We start from the raw sequence: 15,788 nt of genomic DNA, 5'->3' as shown, positions 1-15,788 counted from the left end.
TGTTTTCTTTTTAAATAGTTTTTTGCGTTATAAAAATGCTATTTTCTTAGAATCTAAATTTTTTCCCAAATTTACTAACACTAAAACAGAGAAAATATAAAAATTACCCTTGTATTTAATATTATTGTAGTCTTTTCTATTTATAATTCAAAATTGACTTCAACCTTCAACTTGAAACACAATATAATTTTAAAATTAAATATTATTTTTTATTAAATACATTTACCTATATCAGCCTATGGAAATTTAAGCTACCTTATAAATATATACAATAAAATATGAATAAAGGCATATAAAGTTCCTATGCCATACAAAACAAAAATCACAATTTCGATGAATAGGTACAAACATTTAAAATAACTAAAAATTAACTGTAAACATAAGACTTAATTCTTTATACAGGTTAAAAATATCAGAAACGTACGACTAGACGAAACACTAGTTATTATATGAACTATTTTATTGTGTCTATGGTCGTGGCTATTATAATATTCTAAGGCCCTAAGGGTGAATAGATAGAGCGTTAGGTGAATAAATAATTAACAAAATGGATTTAGTTAAAAATGCAAGATAATTAATTAAATAGTCACGCCAAATGCTTGGATGATGAAATATACAATATATAATAATATGTCTATACGAACGGCGATATATAATAATAACTCCTTTGAACAGTGAAAAAATGCATCGTGCAGGTGTAGACTGACGCGGGCGTAGTGCGTCGGATCTTCTTCTGGAAAACACTGTTGCTGAGTAGATTTTGTATGATCCTTATATTGGACGATTTTGGTGTAATCCCTTTGTTATTGATGTGCATCGGTTAAACGAAACGTTAAGGTATCCCGATGCGTTTATGATTTTATACTGTACGGAGCAACGTAAGCACCACTGGTAAAGCATAATTTGTGTAATTTTGTAGAGCGTCCGATCGTACATCGGGTGGACATGGTGAGTGGAGACGTAGTCGGTATTATATTATTAGTATTATTTTATCTGTTACATATTGTGCCATGTGCAGTGTATAATAAATATTATGTATGTATAATATACATTGTATATACCTAATGCGTATATATATTATGTAAATTGAATCACCCCACCTTCTGTGTGGATCGTCGTAATTAACTGTCCTGTGATTTTTATTTAAGTATACTATGGCAATATTTTGTACTACACATTCTATTTGAAAAATTCAGATGTATCTTGTATTGTTTTGTTTTCAGTTTCTGGTAGATAAAAATAAAAATATACAGTACCAAATAAACCCGAAATTCCAAATAATAAAGTAAATGTATTGTAAAAGTTCACAAAGTTTGAGAAATCAAGATAATATTTGATCATGAAGAAAGATAATAAGTAACCAAATGCCGCACCAGCGCTGCAGGTGATGTTTCTACTCTTGAAATGTATTAAAAACAATTTAAGTTTTTGAATTAAAATAGGTTAGGTACCTATAATCAAAAAGAAATATTTTTTTTATGCTCACTTCATTGGAAATATTTCACTTAGAAGTACCCATGCAATAGGCATTATTCCAAACGATGCTAAGAAAATTGTAGTTAAAAAGAATATTAACACCAACCAAGCAGTTAAAGGTATTGAGTTTGACCAGTACACACCAATTAAACCGATCATTATATAACAAATTGAGCAAATTAATAACGCCGACAACGTAAGAAATCGTTTACCGAGTTTGCTGACAAAAAATATCGTCATTATTTCTCCAGTTGTTGAATACTGAAAATGCCTATGACATTGTAAACGATTAAAATAAGATATCAAAATACATTTAGGTATTAACACTATCGTTATGAGCCAAACACTAAGGAAATTATGCTGATAGATTTGGTACTGGTTTTCACACTAAAGGTATAATAACTAGGCACCTACCTGTCTCGATGTCGTCATTATCGTGTACCGCGGTAGACGTATAAGCTATAATTTCTTTGAATTCTTTGCTTGAACCCGTTTCGTATACAATTATATATAATAATACAATTTTACTACATAATTTATTTGCATCATAGTTAATTATCTTATATAAAATATATTCGAGTAGTAACTAACTTGAGCGAAAATGGATTTAATGTTGTAACTGTAGTTGTTATTGGACTCTATTTCTTTTCACAGATCGGTCAGATCGGTTGTATTTTGCAAAGTTTCCTGTAAATTAAAAAAAGTTAGTAGGTACAGAAACCCTCCAATGAAAAAATTCGACGGGCGGTCTCCCGGCGGCGGCGGAGCCGTCGCTGCGTTATCAACGCTCCTTATCACTTTTCACGATTTTTTTTCAAAATTTTCAAAATTTCTTCAGATTTTTCGTCTTTACTCCGTCCGAGGACTTTCCGTGTCCCCGCTCGGACCTTATTCGCGTTCCCCTCTAAATTTACTGGCCGCGCGCGGCCGTACTTTTTTCCCGGCTAGCCCTCCGCGGCCGAGACGACGCGTTTTACGTCCGCCGCCGTCGCGCGCGTTTTTTGCCTTTTTTTTCAAAAATTCGAGACAATATACCTAACAAACACCGCCGGTTGTAGAACCTGATGACGCTGTAAACTGTGAACGAAAAACATACTTATATTACATTATTACATACTGTATAGTTTGTATTGCACAAGGATATATACATTATGAATAATTATATCATAATTTATGATCATCTCAAGCTCGAGATTGGCGGATAAAGTAAGAAATCAAATTGTCTCTCTCTCATTTTAACATTTTCACAATTTACAACGCTTACAACAATGATAATAATATGATAGGCACATTCCAATTCTCCGACTGGGGTATGAGTTTATAATCATAAGAACGGCAGTACATAATATGCAATTTCAATTTTTCAGAACAAAATTGTCCAACCATTTGATATCGATAACATTTTATGTCTTATACACCTATGTATAAAATATGTATGTGAAATATGCAATGTGGTTGAGGGTTACAAACCGTTGTAATGCCGATTATTTAATTAATTTATTATATTAATAATTAAAAAATAACAAATAAGTAACATGTGCATATTTTGAATAAATAAATCACCCTTTTTCTATATTCCTAAATCCCTGTGGGCTGAGATTGAATATTATTGAGTCACATACAGACACATAAGGCCAATAAAATATATATATACCTTATCATAACCTACTTACCGTGAAATTCCAACTTGTACCTATACTTTACTCTATGCCAGAACACATATGTACTTAAATTGCTAAATATTATATTGTTATAAATTTGTAAAAATTAAGAAAGACGTAATATATATATATATAACTCATAGACGTATTTATTATGATTATTGGTTTAATGGTTTGTTTGCGTTTTTGGATCACGCATGAATTAATTATATGAACATATGTGTAATATTCTAATGTGTTTTAAAAGTCACCGTGAAATGTTTTAAACATGGATTTCTGTGTTAATAGGACAAATTGGTATGATTACAATGTGTGCCCACTAATAGCAAGTAATCGCGGTTAATGCACATGGATATAATATTAAATAGACGGCCGAGGCATTCCCTGATGGTCGAGAAACCGAGGGGAGGGTTCGATTTGTGCAAGTGCAATATAGGATGACGACGACGACGTAAGTACCATATGATGTATAATATGAGATTATACAAGACGGAAATCAGTGATCCGCGGCGGCTGCTGTTGTTTATGGCTCTGGTCGGCGTGTAATCGTTCGCCGCGAACAAGTCGATGCGATTGCACTGCATTTTATACAAACAGTAATAGTAATAGTAACAATAATAATAATAATAATAACACGGAGACCGGTCGAGATCACTATATAATATAATTTTATAAAATACGGCAACAGGAAAATACGAATGAACGTAATTGCATCGTATTCCGCAGACGTCTGTTTGTGGTTTTTTTTTTACATATTATACTATATTATAATATCTATAAACTTCGGTCGTGTAGCGGAACGGAAACGATTGTGTACACCGAAAGCGCCCGCAGACTTGTGTTATATGTATTATAATAATGTGTGTACTTGTTGTACGGCCGTGGATATAATAAAATATAGTAATGGATGGGAGACGCGCCACCGTGACACATAAATCGCCGGGCACAGGGTTGCGGTATTCTCCGGGGTGTGGTGGGAGAGAAGAATATAACTACGATCGTGTACATTATGGTATTTTACAAGATATTGAGTTGCTATTATCTATCTAAGTATAATATTTTCGAGACAGTGATAGACAGGGAGAGGAAGAAGGAGATGATAAACTACTTAGGGATGGATGAATGAACAGTGATGGTCTTGAATGTGCTAAATGTTCTAAATTCTAATGATGAATGATGTTTGATGCATTATCAAGATATGATTATCTATAGAAGTGTGTAATTGTAGGTATAGGTATCATATGTCTTTCTGATTAAGGTTGGAGTCCACTGGCGTTCTCAAGATTTTTTAGGAGTGGCCGATTGAAAATTTCACTGCAAAGTTGTTATCCACGGCTAACCCCTCCCACAGTAACAATGTAAAGTAGGTACATTAAATATCAATAAATATCATTTTTACTATGCCTTAAATATGAAAAAAAAATTGTATAGTCATTTGTCATCAACAAAATTCTACTGATTTTTTTTGATTCTAATGTCTCCTGTACTTCTGTCTTCCTGATATCAATAACAACTTCTTTTGAGATAAATAAGTAATAGAACGTACTATCTGGCTATATAATAATATATAGGTACACGTCGTCGCCTGGGAGATTTTCGAATTGACCGGTCTCTGTGTTTAGAGACTTGTATTTAGCTCATTAGCAATTCTCAATTATATCTGACACAAATATCTACGTTCAAATAAAAAATGGCTTTCAACAATAGTAACAGCAACGATATACAAGATGCATTTCACGAAATACTCCAACTAATTGTAGTTGGTATAATGGATCGCCGTTATGAAAATGAAGTCGACGACGAAAATCTCTTACGACTAGTTCAATATCTTCTGTCTTCCATTGTTACGGATATGGCCTCCAGTGGCGACGTGCAGTCCTCAGGGTCCGAGCCTGGAGAAACCACTTCGGTTCAGGACGATGCTCCAGTGGCTCCACTAGAAGAGGCAACCGGAATGGACGACGAGAACGAAGAAGATTTTGAGGAGTCGAGTGTCTTGCACAGTGAACTGCCGAGTGGCGATGCGCTGTCTCTCGCGGAATCTGAGCCTGCAGCTCCGATCCCCGAGACAGCACCACTCGGCTACACAGTCGAAGAATACGACACTTCAAAAGATTTATCAGCCTGCAGTTATGCGAAGTCGGGAGGCGATGCGCCGTCCTTGGAGTTGGAAACCGTCGACCCAGCTCCGACTACCGAGGACGGACCTCTCGACGACGTGGACGAAGAAGACGTATTGTATGAAGACATTGAGGGGCCGGCAAACGAATTAGCTGTGATAGATGATAGTATCGGTGAGCTGAACGGCAAGGAAGAACCCGCAGTAGAACGCGAAGAACGCGTTTCTCCACGTAAAAAGTCGACGTGGAAAAGTGTTAAACGCGTTTTTCGCGTGTTGTTCTGCTGCGGGTGCAGTAAGACCGTCCGAAGCTAACACAACTAGCACAGCCCACTTGGGCCGAAGACGACGGACAGGATGACGGCGACGCAAATGAGGGGAGGATACGGAAAAGAGCACGGAAGGTGCGCGGCGGTAAGTCACCCGCGCACGTTCTCCGACCACCCCCCCCAGCACGACGGGTTTACGGGCGTAGCGCGCTCGGCCGTAGTTGACGCGCGAGACCCTCTGGCGGCTTGGCGGGCGCCCGGCTGCAGTTACGGTCACGTGGAGCGACGGACGACAACGACGACGACGCGGCGGCTATAGCATAGGTACCGACGTGGGCAACGATTCCGCCCCGACGGCATACCGACGATGACGACGGCGATGACGACTCGTTTCGACGGCAACGGTGGAGACTTCGGCACGGGGTATGAGTGGTATAGAGATTTTATGTGTTAGGAACACGGACGTGAGCGGCGCCGGACCCGAGGGAACTTAGGGTAGTTAGGTTAAGTTAGGTTACGTTGGTTTAGTTTAACTGTTTCATGGTCCGGCGGCGGTCATCGGCCGAAGACGCGGCTGAAGGGACGACGCCAGGGCGAAAATTACCGGGAGTCAAGGATCCGATGACTCTCGCCTTTTCGTCCCGCGGTAATCCCAAGTCGGCCGCGTCGCAGACTGTTCCGCAGCACAAAATCTCTGTTCACACTCTCCACGTGTCTATTGGTCTTCGCCGTCTGTCGTCAGAGTCGTCACCGTCAACCGTCGACGCGCACGACATCGCGCACTATAGCCGCCGCTCGTCGCCGTCAACCGTCGTCGCTCCCGTGGCCGTCTCGGTCTGGCCTCGCCAGCTGGGCAAGGTCGTCACGCGTCCGAGCAAACGCGCCCGTGACACCCGTCAACCTGGGGGACCGGTCGTGGGAACGTGCAGAGGTGACCAGTGGCCACAAGATTGCATATCCGCACCAAATCGCCATTCCGTACCCTCCCCTCCTAGTTATTTGCGTCTCCTCACTCCTGTCCGTCGTATTTTTTTTTCTCATTAAATTTCTTTTACTTATATCTCGATTAATAATGTTCACTCTATAAATTTCGGCTTTTTCTTTTTTGTTCTACCTTTTTTTTGAACATACAAAATTGTAAATAACAACGGCAACTGTTTCCAAAATTGTTTCCGTTTTTGAAATTAAATTTCCTTTACTTATATCTCAATTAATAATATTCACTCTATAAATTTCGGCTTTTTCTTTTTTGTTCTACCTTTTTTTTTGAACATACAAAATTGTAAATAACAACGGCAACTGTTTCCAAAATTGTTTCCGTTTTTGAAATTAAATTTCCTTTACTTATATCTCAATTAATAATATTCACTCTATAAATTTCGGCTTTTTCTTTTTTGTTCTACCTTTTTTTTTGAACATACAAAATTGTAAATAATAACGGCAACCGTTTCCAAAATTGTTTCCGTTTTTGAAATTAAATTCAATATATTATTATATATATTTCATATTGTTTTTGTTTGATAAATAAAAAAAAATTGTGAACACAAAAAACTGTCGTTGCTTTTTTTCGTATCGTCGAGTGTATAAATCAATTTTTACAGATTTAACGACTATATAATTATTGACTTGAGCTGTTAATTATATTTGTATTTATTTTTTAATTAAATTTATTAATTAAATACGTAGCATTATATGCGTACCACGTAGGTATCTAACATAATATTATGAATAAAGCGTCTACGTGATGTGTCAATAATAATTGTGTATAAGTATAATCATTAAATCATTCATTGAGTATACAGTACCTACACATTTGTACTATAATATACATAATAATGTGCAGTTGAGATAATATTGGATAGATAATATTTGTATGTTTAAATTTGATGATAAATCAATTAAATATAATACTTAAGACAACACAGTTAAATAGATTATTTAGAACTTAAAATTTGCATAACGTCTTTTTAATAGAAAAATAACACACCATTTAGTACGTAACCCTGGGTTCAGGTAAATAAAACATTTTTGAATAAATAAAATGAGATTCGAGTTTTACTCCTATTGAAGACGTCGGACCTCCCCGTTGATGACTTCTCCGCGTTCCCCGCTAAATTTATTGACAGCGAGAGCGGACGGCGTCGTTATTACTATACACAGGCATATATATATGCGTCGAAGCGTTCGATTTTATATTTTACAGACTTTTGCCTACTCGGTCTCGGTGACGCCGTGAGCTATTCGTATCGGTATTTATATATTTGATACACGATATATCCACAGAAGGTACTGTATGCACATGCATATTTAAAAAATAAATGTATAAATGTTAAGAGTTGATACGGTGGTTGGGTTAGTTAAATTATATAATAATATCCTAGCTCGAGTCGACGATGGATATGACGGAAACGTTCGAATACTTCAACGCAGAGTGTATTACAATATATTATTATTAATCGATTGATCGATATGACTATACTACGGGTAGGTATATTTTGTATGCTACACTAAATTTTTGTTTACCCATTTGACTCACCTAAAAACTGTAAAATATTAAGTACCTACTACGTAGTAAAGGTATTATATATTTAATATAATATTTTTGCTCACGATTAAATATACAATACCTACCTACATAAGTAATATCAAATAGTATAGCAATATCATTATACAATTTAAATTTAAATTTATGATTACCAAATCTGACTCACCTAAAAACTGCAATATATTATGTACCTACTACATAGTAAAGAGCATAAAATCAAATTAATAAACAGATAATTAAAAGGTAAATAACAAATTTATATACACAGCTACTGCTTTTATTGTCTACATTTATTGGGCAATATTTATTGTGCTCGATTATGTGGTTAAATATTAAATATGAAATACCTATACTATGTAGTGGGTACATAATATATTACAGTTTTTAGGTGAGTCAAATTTGGTAATCATAAATTTAGTGTAGTATACAAAAATTAACTGCAACAGATTCTAAATATTACAATATTAATACAATAGCAAAATAAAACCTTATGTATCTAATTAAAGTCTAGCAATTAAATTGTATAAAGATATGGCCATATTATACTATTTGAAATAACTTATATAGGTTTGTTTTATTATGAGTATTATATGAAATAGGTAAACTGTTTAATAAATAATACTTATTTTTTTTTGCAACGCACCTATATTATTTGGTTCCACGACAAAATATCCCGGTCAAAATATTCCATGACAAAATATCCCGCGTAAAAATATCCCCGACAAAATATCCCCGACAAAATATAATATAATAGCTGTTGCGATTAGAAGTAATAATCGCACTTTATCTAATCTAGTAATAGGTATTCGTTATTTTGATAATGGTATTATAGTGTCATTTTATATCATTACCTACGTCCTACAGTGCGTGTCGTGAGCATTTAACAGTCTTAAATCAAATTTTTTAAGTAACAATTTTTATTTAATTATAAAATGCTAAAATTTGTTAAAAGCCAAAAAGGCAATAATTTACTAATATTTGAAGGATATTTATTCAGTATACACCGAAAGAGTGAAGAAAAAATAATTTGGCGTTGCACTGAGTATAAAAGAAAAAAAGGTGGATAAGTGGATGTCGCTCTGCTGTACAGTAGGTTACAAGTGGGTCACTGTAATGGATGGTGTTAAATTTGAATTCAATGATATAATATCATTGTATAAGAAAAACGATTCTGAGCGAAAACGGTCAGTCAGCCTATGATATTACCAAGTATATTTGATGATATTATTGTGAATAAAGTAATTTATATATAACCTATTTACGTGGAGCCTTGTTTTAAATTTTAAATCCTTAGCCATAAAAGTTAAACATTTTATACATTTTTAACCACAAAATAATTAATAAATTATAAATTTGATAAATGTTGTCAAAATTTGAACTTTAAATGCTTATAAAAAAAAATTGTGCCTATGTATTTTTAATATTTTTCAACTGCTATTAGAACGATATATCAGGAGCCTTATATTAAATTTTCACGCTTTTTTACCCGACAAATAAAAATTTATTGTTATTTATAGAAAAAAAAACTAAAAAAATTGAAAACTGACAATGTCCGTAAACAGCTCAAAAAGAGTCAAAATATTTTCAACATTTTATGGTGTATAGAAAATGCTAATATGAACATTCAGTGAAATTTTCAAGTATCTACAGTCATTTGTTTTTTAATTACAATAAAATAAGAAAATTGTTACATGAGAAATCGAGTAAATATCAAATGTTGTAAAAATATAAATTTCAGACGCTCATAAAAATTTAATTTAAGTTTCTTCTAGACATTTTTTTTTTGATAAAGGTAGACAAACTTATGAGTAATCTTATATTACATTTTCAAATCTTAGATTTAAAAAGAAAAATTTTTATGAATTCTCAACTCAAAATAATTTGCTATTTTTCGTGATTTTTCCGTATTTTGTCAAAATTTGAACTTTAAATGCTTATAATTAAAAACTGTGACTAAGGATTTTTAATTTTTTTCATCTGCCTTTGAAACAATAACCTAGGAGCCTTCTATTAAATTTTCAAGCTTTTTTACTCAACAGATAAAATTTTATTGATATTTATAGAAAAAAAAACTAAAAAAATTGAAAACTGACAATGGCCGTAAACAGCTCAAAAAGAGTCAAAATATTTTGTAAATTTTATTGGGTATAGAAAATGCAAATATAAACAACCAGTGAAAATTTCATGCATCTACGGTCATTTGTTTTAGAGTTACACCAATAACCAAAATCGATTTTGTTAAAAATCGATTTTGCGTAAAAATTCCCGTTTTTCCTTAATTTTTCTTTTGTTTTTCACATCGCTTTTGAAAACTACTGGGAAATTAAAATTTTGACCTCCCCAATGCACCAACGATATTCACTTTCCCATCGAACAAGATACTGAAGTCGAAAATCGAAGCATTATTTCGACTACTTATCGTGTACACAGACACAAAAATAAAAAAATAAAAAAAAAAAAAAAATAAAAAAAAAAACACACATCATTGTAAAATCAATACATTCATCGTTTCACTCAGAATCTAAAATGTTTGACAAGATGTTACACAACCACAGACGACGAATCAGGTTTGTTGATTTATGATTAAATTTTAGGACGTGGATATAATAATATATATTATAATAAATATATAATAATAAAATATAAGAACTGTCGATACCATTGATCTTATAATATTATATGTGTAATCAACAAAAACCCTTCTTAAACCATGTGTAAAAATATATTACGGTTTTATCAGATTTTTAAGTAATATACAATTGATGACAATTGTAAAACGAATACTGCTCTTACGATTAATCTCAATAGGCCTGGATATAATAATATTTGTCATATATTGTCAAAATTTTTTCGTAGGGGAATTTCTTGGTAAGAGAGGAGATCATGAACACGCTCCAGATGCAGCCGGATTAAAATCAAAGAAGGTAATAGAACGAATAAAAAAAGCTAGTGATTCTAATCAGACAACAAGAAATATTATAAGCGAGGCATTTTCTCAGTCATCTATGCCAATTGCAGCTAGGTTACCTTCAACTGTTGCGCTTAGTCGAACAATTCAACGTTCTCGAAATCGAAATAATGTACCTCCACCCAACCCTGTAACTGTTGATTCTTTAGTAATACCTAGCGAATACACATTAACTCTAAGTAATTTACCTTTTTTGCTATATGACAGTAAAAATAATGAAAATTGGGATATTAATAACAGAATATTGATATTCACAACAAATGAAAATTTAAATATACTGAATGACTCCGAAATATGGTTCGCAGATGGAACGTTTAAATCTGTACCCAATATATTTAACCAACTGTATACTATTCACGGTAATATTGACTGCACTGTATATCCACTTATATATATATTAATGTGTAGTAAAAACGAAAATAGTTATTCCGAAGTACTAAATCAAATTAATATACTCAAACGAAATTTACAACCAAAGGCTATTGTGATAGATTTCGAACAAGCATTTATAAAATCATTTAAAGAATTATACACTGATGTTAAAATACATGGATGTTTTTTTCATTTTACCCAGTGCTTATGGCGAAAATTGCAATCGTGTGGATTAAAGAATAGGTATTCTACAGACGCAATATTTTCCCACGAAATAAAAAAATTATCGGCTCTCGCTTTTGTACCCGTTGATAATGTTATTTTTGCATTTGAAGAACTAATTAACTCCGACTACTACGTAGATAATGAAGAAGAATTACGAACAGTTGTTGATTATTTTGAAGACACGTGGATTGGGAGACCAACACGTGGTGGTAGGCGAAGAACGCCTACTTTTCCAATTAAAATATGGAATATGTTTGATGCTGTAATGGAAGGCTCTCCCAGGACAAATAACTCAGTAGAAGGATGGCACAGAGCGTTTAATTCTGCACTGGCAGCTAACCATGTAACAGTGTGGAAGTTCATAAATATGTTAAAGCGAGAACAAGGTCTGCAGGAGGCCAAAATGGAGCAGCAAACAGCTGGTGCACCTCAACAAAAAAAAAGGTGAAAATATAAAAATTTGGACGAGCGGTTAATTGCTGTTGTAAAAGGATATGAGGAAACTAATAACAATAAATATTTAAAATCAATAGCACATAACTTAGTATTATAAAAAGTAAAAGTATAATAATTTTTGACGGAAAACATACCATTTTAATATATTTTTAAAAATGTTTTAATTAATTTTTTGTATTATATAAATGTATTAATATCTTCATGTAACTTATATTATAATAATAAGTGTAATCATTTTTAACGGAAAACATACCGATTTAATATATTTTTAAAAATATCTTAATTTATTTTTTGTATTCAGTAAATGTTATTTTAATTAATAAGTAATAATAACGCGGGATATTTTGTCAAGGATATTTTTACGCGGGATATTTTGTCATGGAATATTTTGTCGGGGATATTTTGGTTTAGGGATATTTTGTCGGGGATATTTTGTCGGGGATATTTTGACCGGGATATTTTTACCGGGATATTTTGACGTGTCACCATATTATTTAACATGAGATGGACTATATGGGATGGTTCTTTTATACTTGAATTAGACAATAGTCATATAATTAATCTTCATGTATACTATGTAGGTAGTGTTAAATATATTACAGTTTTAAGGGCAGTTGATTGTTTGAGGTAATGTAATTTATGATACAAAACTGCTGCAGATACTATACAATACAATAATTATAAACTAATAGATCTTCATGTATTAATTAAATTCTGGCAGTTAAATTGTATAATGATATGGCTATACTATTTGATATTACTTATGTAGGTAGGTTTAGTTATGAGTATTAAGTATTAATTAAACGAATTGATAAATAATTAGCTACATTTATTAAGCATCGTTTGATAGGTTCAGTCATTAGCATAAAATCAAATTATTAAATAAAAAATATACACAGCTATTGCTTTTATTTTCTAATAATAACTAAACTAAATGTATACTATGTAGTAGGTACCCACTTCATTCATTACAGATTTTAGGTGAGTCAAATTTGTTGTAGTATACAAATGATGATACAGATTTTAAATAATACAATATTAATAAAGAAAATAAAAATGTATGTATTTAATTAAAGTCTGGAAATAAAATTGTATGATTATATGACTATATACTATTTGAAATAACTTATATGGGTAGGTTTAATTATGAGTATTATATGAAATCAACTGTAGAATAGACAATAATAACAAAACTAACGTACATGCATACTATGTTGTGCTTGATATATTACAGTTCAAGTGAGTTTGGTTGAGGTAATGATATTGTGAGGATACTATATAGGTAGGCCAGCCCAATTACCTCAGGAGTTAAAGCCTTATTTAAATAAAAAAAAAACTAATATATAGGTAGGTTTTGAGCCCATGTCAAACGACTATGTGGTTAAATATTAAATATATAATAAAATATTACAGTTTTTAGGTGAGTCAAATTATGTATTTTAATAGACAAAATATAACTTATTATGTATTTAATTAAATTCTGGCAGTTAAATTGTATTATGATATGCCTATACTGTTTGATATTGCTTATGTAGGTACGTGTAGTAAATATTGTTTTTAAATAAGTAATTGATAACAATAATTTATTTAGCGGCGTCAAGTCATTATTACTATATACAGGCTTGAATATATGCGTCGGAGGGATAGATTTTTTTGCGTATTACGGTTTAAGAGTCATAGATTTGACATCTGTTTTCAACTCGATAGGTAGATAGGTAGGTTTAGGCGTATGTGCGGATGACTTGCGGGTCGTGGTTTCGATGCCGGTCGCCGGGATTGTCGTTAATTTGCGGCGGCCGTGTTGATCCATATTTTTTTTTTTCGTTATTTACCTTTTGCTACCACTTCCGCCTATATTATTCGTAATTAACGAACATTTTACGATTTTTTTCAAAATTCGAGTTTTACCGCTTATTCGGACTCCGTACAATTCCGTTGAAACCTTATTCGGGTTCCCTCCTAGATGTATAGGCCGCTCGCGGCCGCACTTCGTTCGCGACGAGTCCGTGGGCCGATTGACATCGCGGAGAGCTCGGCCGTCGTGTCGCTATTACTATCTTATACAGGCTTGAATATATGCGTCCGAAATATTTTGAATTTATTACTTAATTTTGTGTTTTCGGTGACAGTAATGAACGCTGTCCGCGATTCGACGCAGTTGGATTGCATACCTGACGAAGTGACGACGTGACCCGGCCGTCGCACATTGTCCGCTATCCGACGAAGTCGGATAGCCTACCCTTATTACTACGGCGAACGTCATTCGAGGTGACTAACCTGCTAGACACTCAAAAAAAGACGGCTGCTATATGATTTGCATGGACGTCCGAAATGTTTTACATTGTTTTTCACGTAATTTGCCTACCCGGATAACTGAAGTGACTGACCTGCTAGACACCAAAAAAATCGCGGCGGCTATATGATTTTTTTACGGAATTTCGAATTTCCAGCGGCATAACCCGGGCTACCACGTCGAATCGCGGTGGTCCTAACCTTATCACCAGACCTCCTTATCACACACCAACCGGCTCGAGACCGTCGACCAGATCAAAAGACCACTGCAGCTTCCGACATCGGTTAAAACTCTTCGTTTTTAACTATAAAACAATCATTAAATTTATTTTAAATAATAATTGCGTATAAGTATAATTGATAAAAACAAGTTAAGAAATCCTACCAAGTTTTAAAAAACGGTATATTATTAAAATCGCAACTGAAAATATTGTTGTCGGGTCTAAGTTTTAGAAATACGTAAATACATAAAATATTGGTTCACTGTTTGTATATTACATGACAGGGATAGACGTCCACGGGGGAACTCCAAAATTCCAGCAGTTGTATGAATATTCAGTCAGGGTCAATCCGTGATTGACACACTAGATTTGGCCGTTGATAACAGCTATCGGATTTCCGTTACGGCGTGGACATGCAGAGAGTATCCGGTCGTCGGAATGTCGGATATTCTGTACCTGCACGGCATAGTAAAGATTGCCCCATCACCCTTTCGTATGATTGCAGAGATGGACGCCCACACGGCAATGCCAAAATTCCTGCAACCTAATGGTCGCACCTTGATCGACAAGCTGGACTTGGCTGTAGATCGCCGGATCACGGCTGTCGGGCTACCGTTACGGTGTAAACATGTAGTCAGTGGTGGTATTTAGGGGTATTTTGAGATATGTCCTTATTGAAATAAGCATTGACCATTTTATTAACTAACTATTCATATTAACATACTTTTCTAAAAAATTACTGGTGACGGTAATATTATTATTATTGTATTTCATACATCATATTATTAGATTCTAAGTGCGATGAAGACAATGATTTCACAATAATGTGTGATGATTTTTTTTGTGTGTGTCTATACACGATAAATAGTTGAAATAATGCTTCGATTTTCAACTTCAGTATATTTTCTAGTGAGAAAATGAATTTGGTTGTTAATTTAAAGAGAATCCCAATAGTTTTCAAAATTGACGAGGAAAACAAAATAAATAATTGAGGACAAACTGAAATTTTTAGGCAATACACAAGTTTTTGACAAAATTGATTTTGATTGTTTGGTATAACTCAAAAAAAAAAAAAAATAACCGTAGATACATGATATTATTTTAAATTATAAATTATAGGTAGGTATAATATGATTTATATGGTGGTATAAAGGTAAATAATACGTAGGTATTAGGTAGTTTAT

This window comes from Metopolophium dirhodum, chromosome 4, assembly GCF_019925205.1.
Source record: "Metopolophium dirhodum isolate CAU chromosome 4, ASM1992520v1, whole genome shotgun sequence".
Classification (NCBI taxonomy): domain Eukaryota; kingdom Metazoa; phylum Arthropoda; class Insecta; order Hemiptera; family Aphididae; genus Metopolophium; species Metopolophium dirhodum.
The sequence above is the reverse complement of the archived record's forward strand: the minus strand, read 5'-3'. Positions refer to the sequence as shown.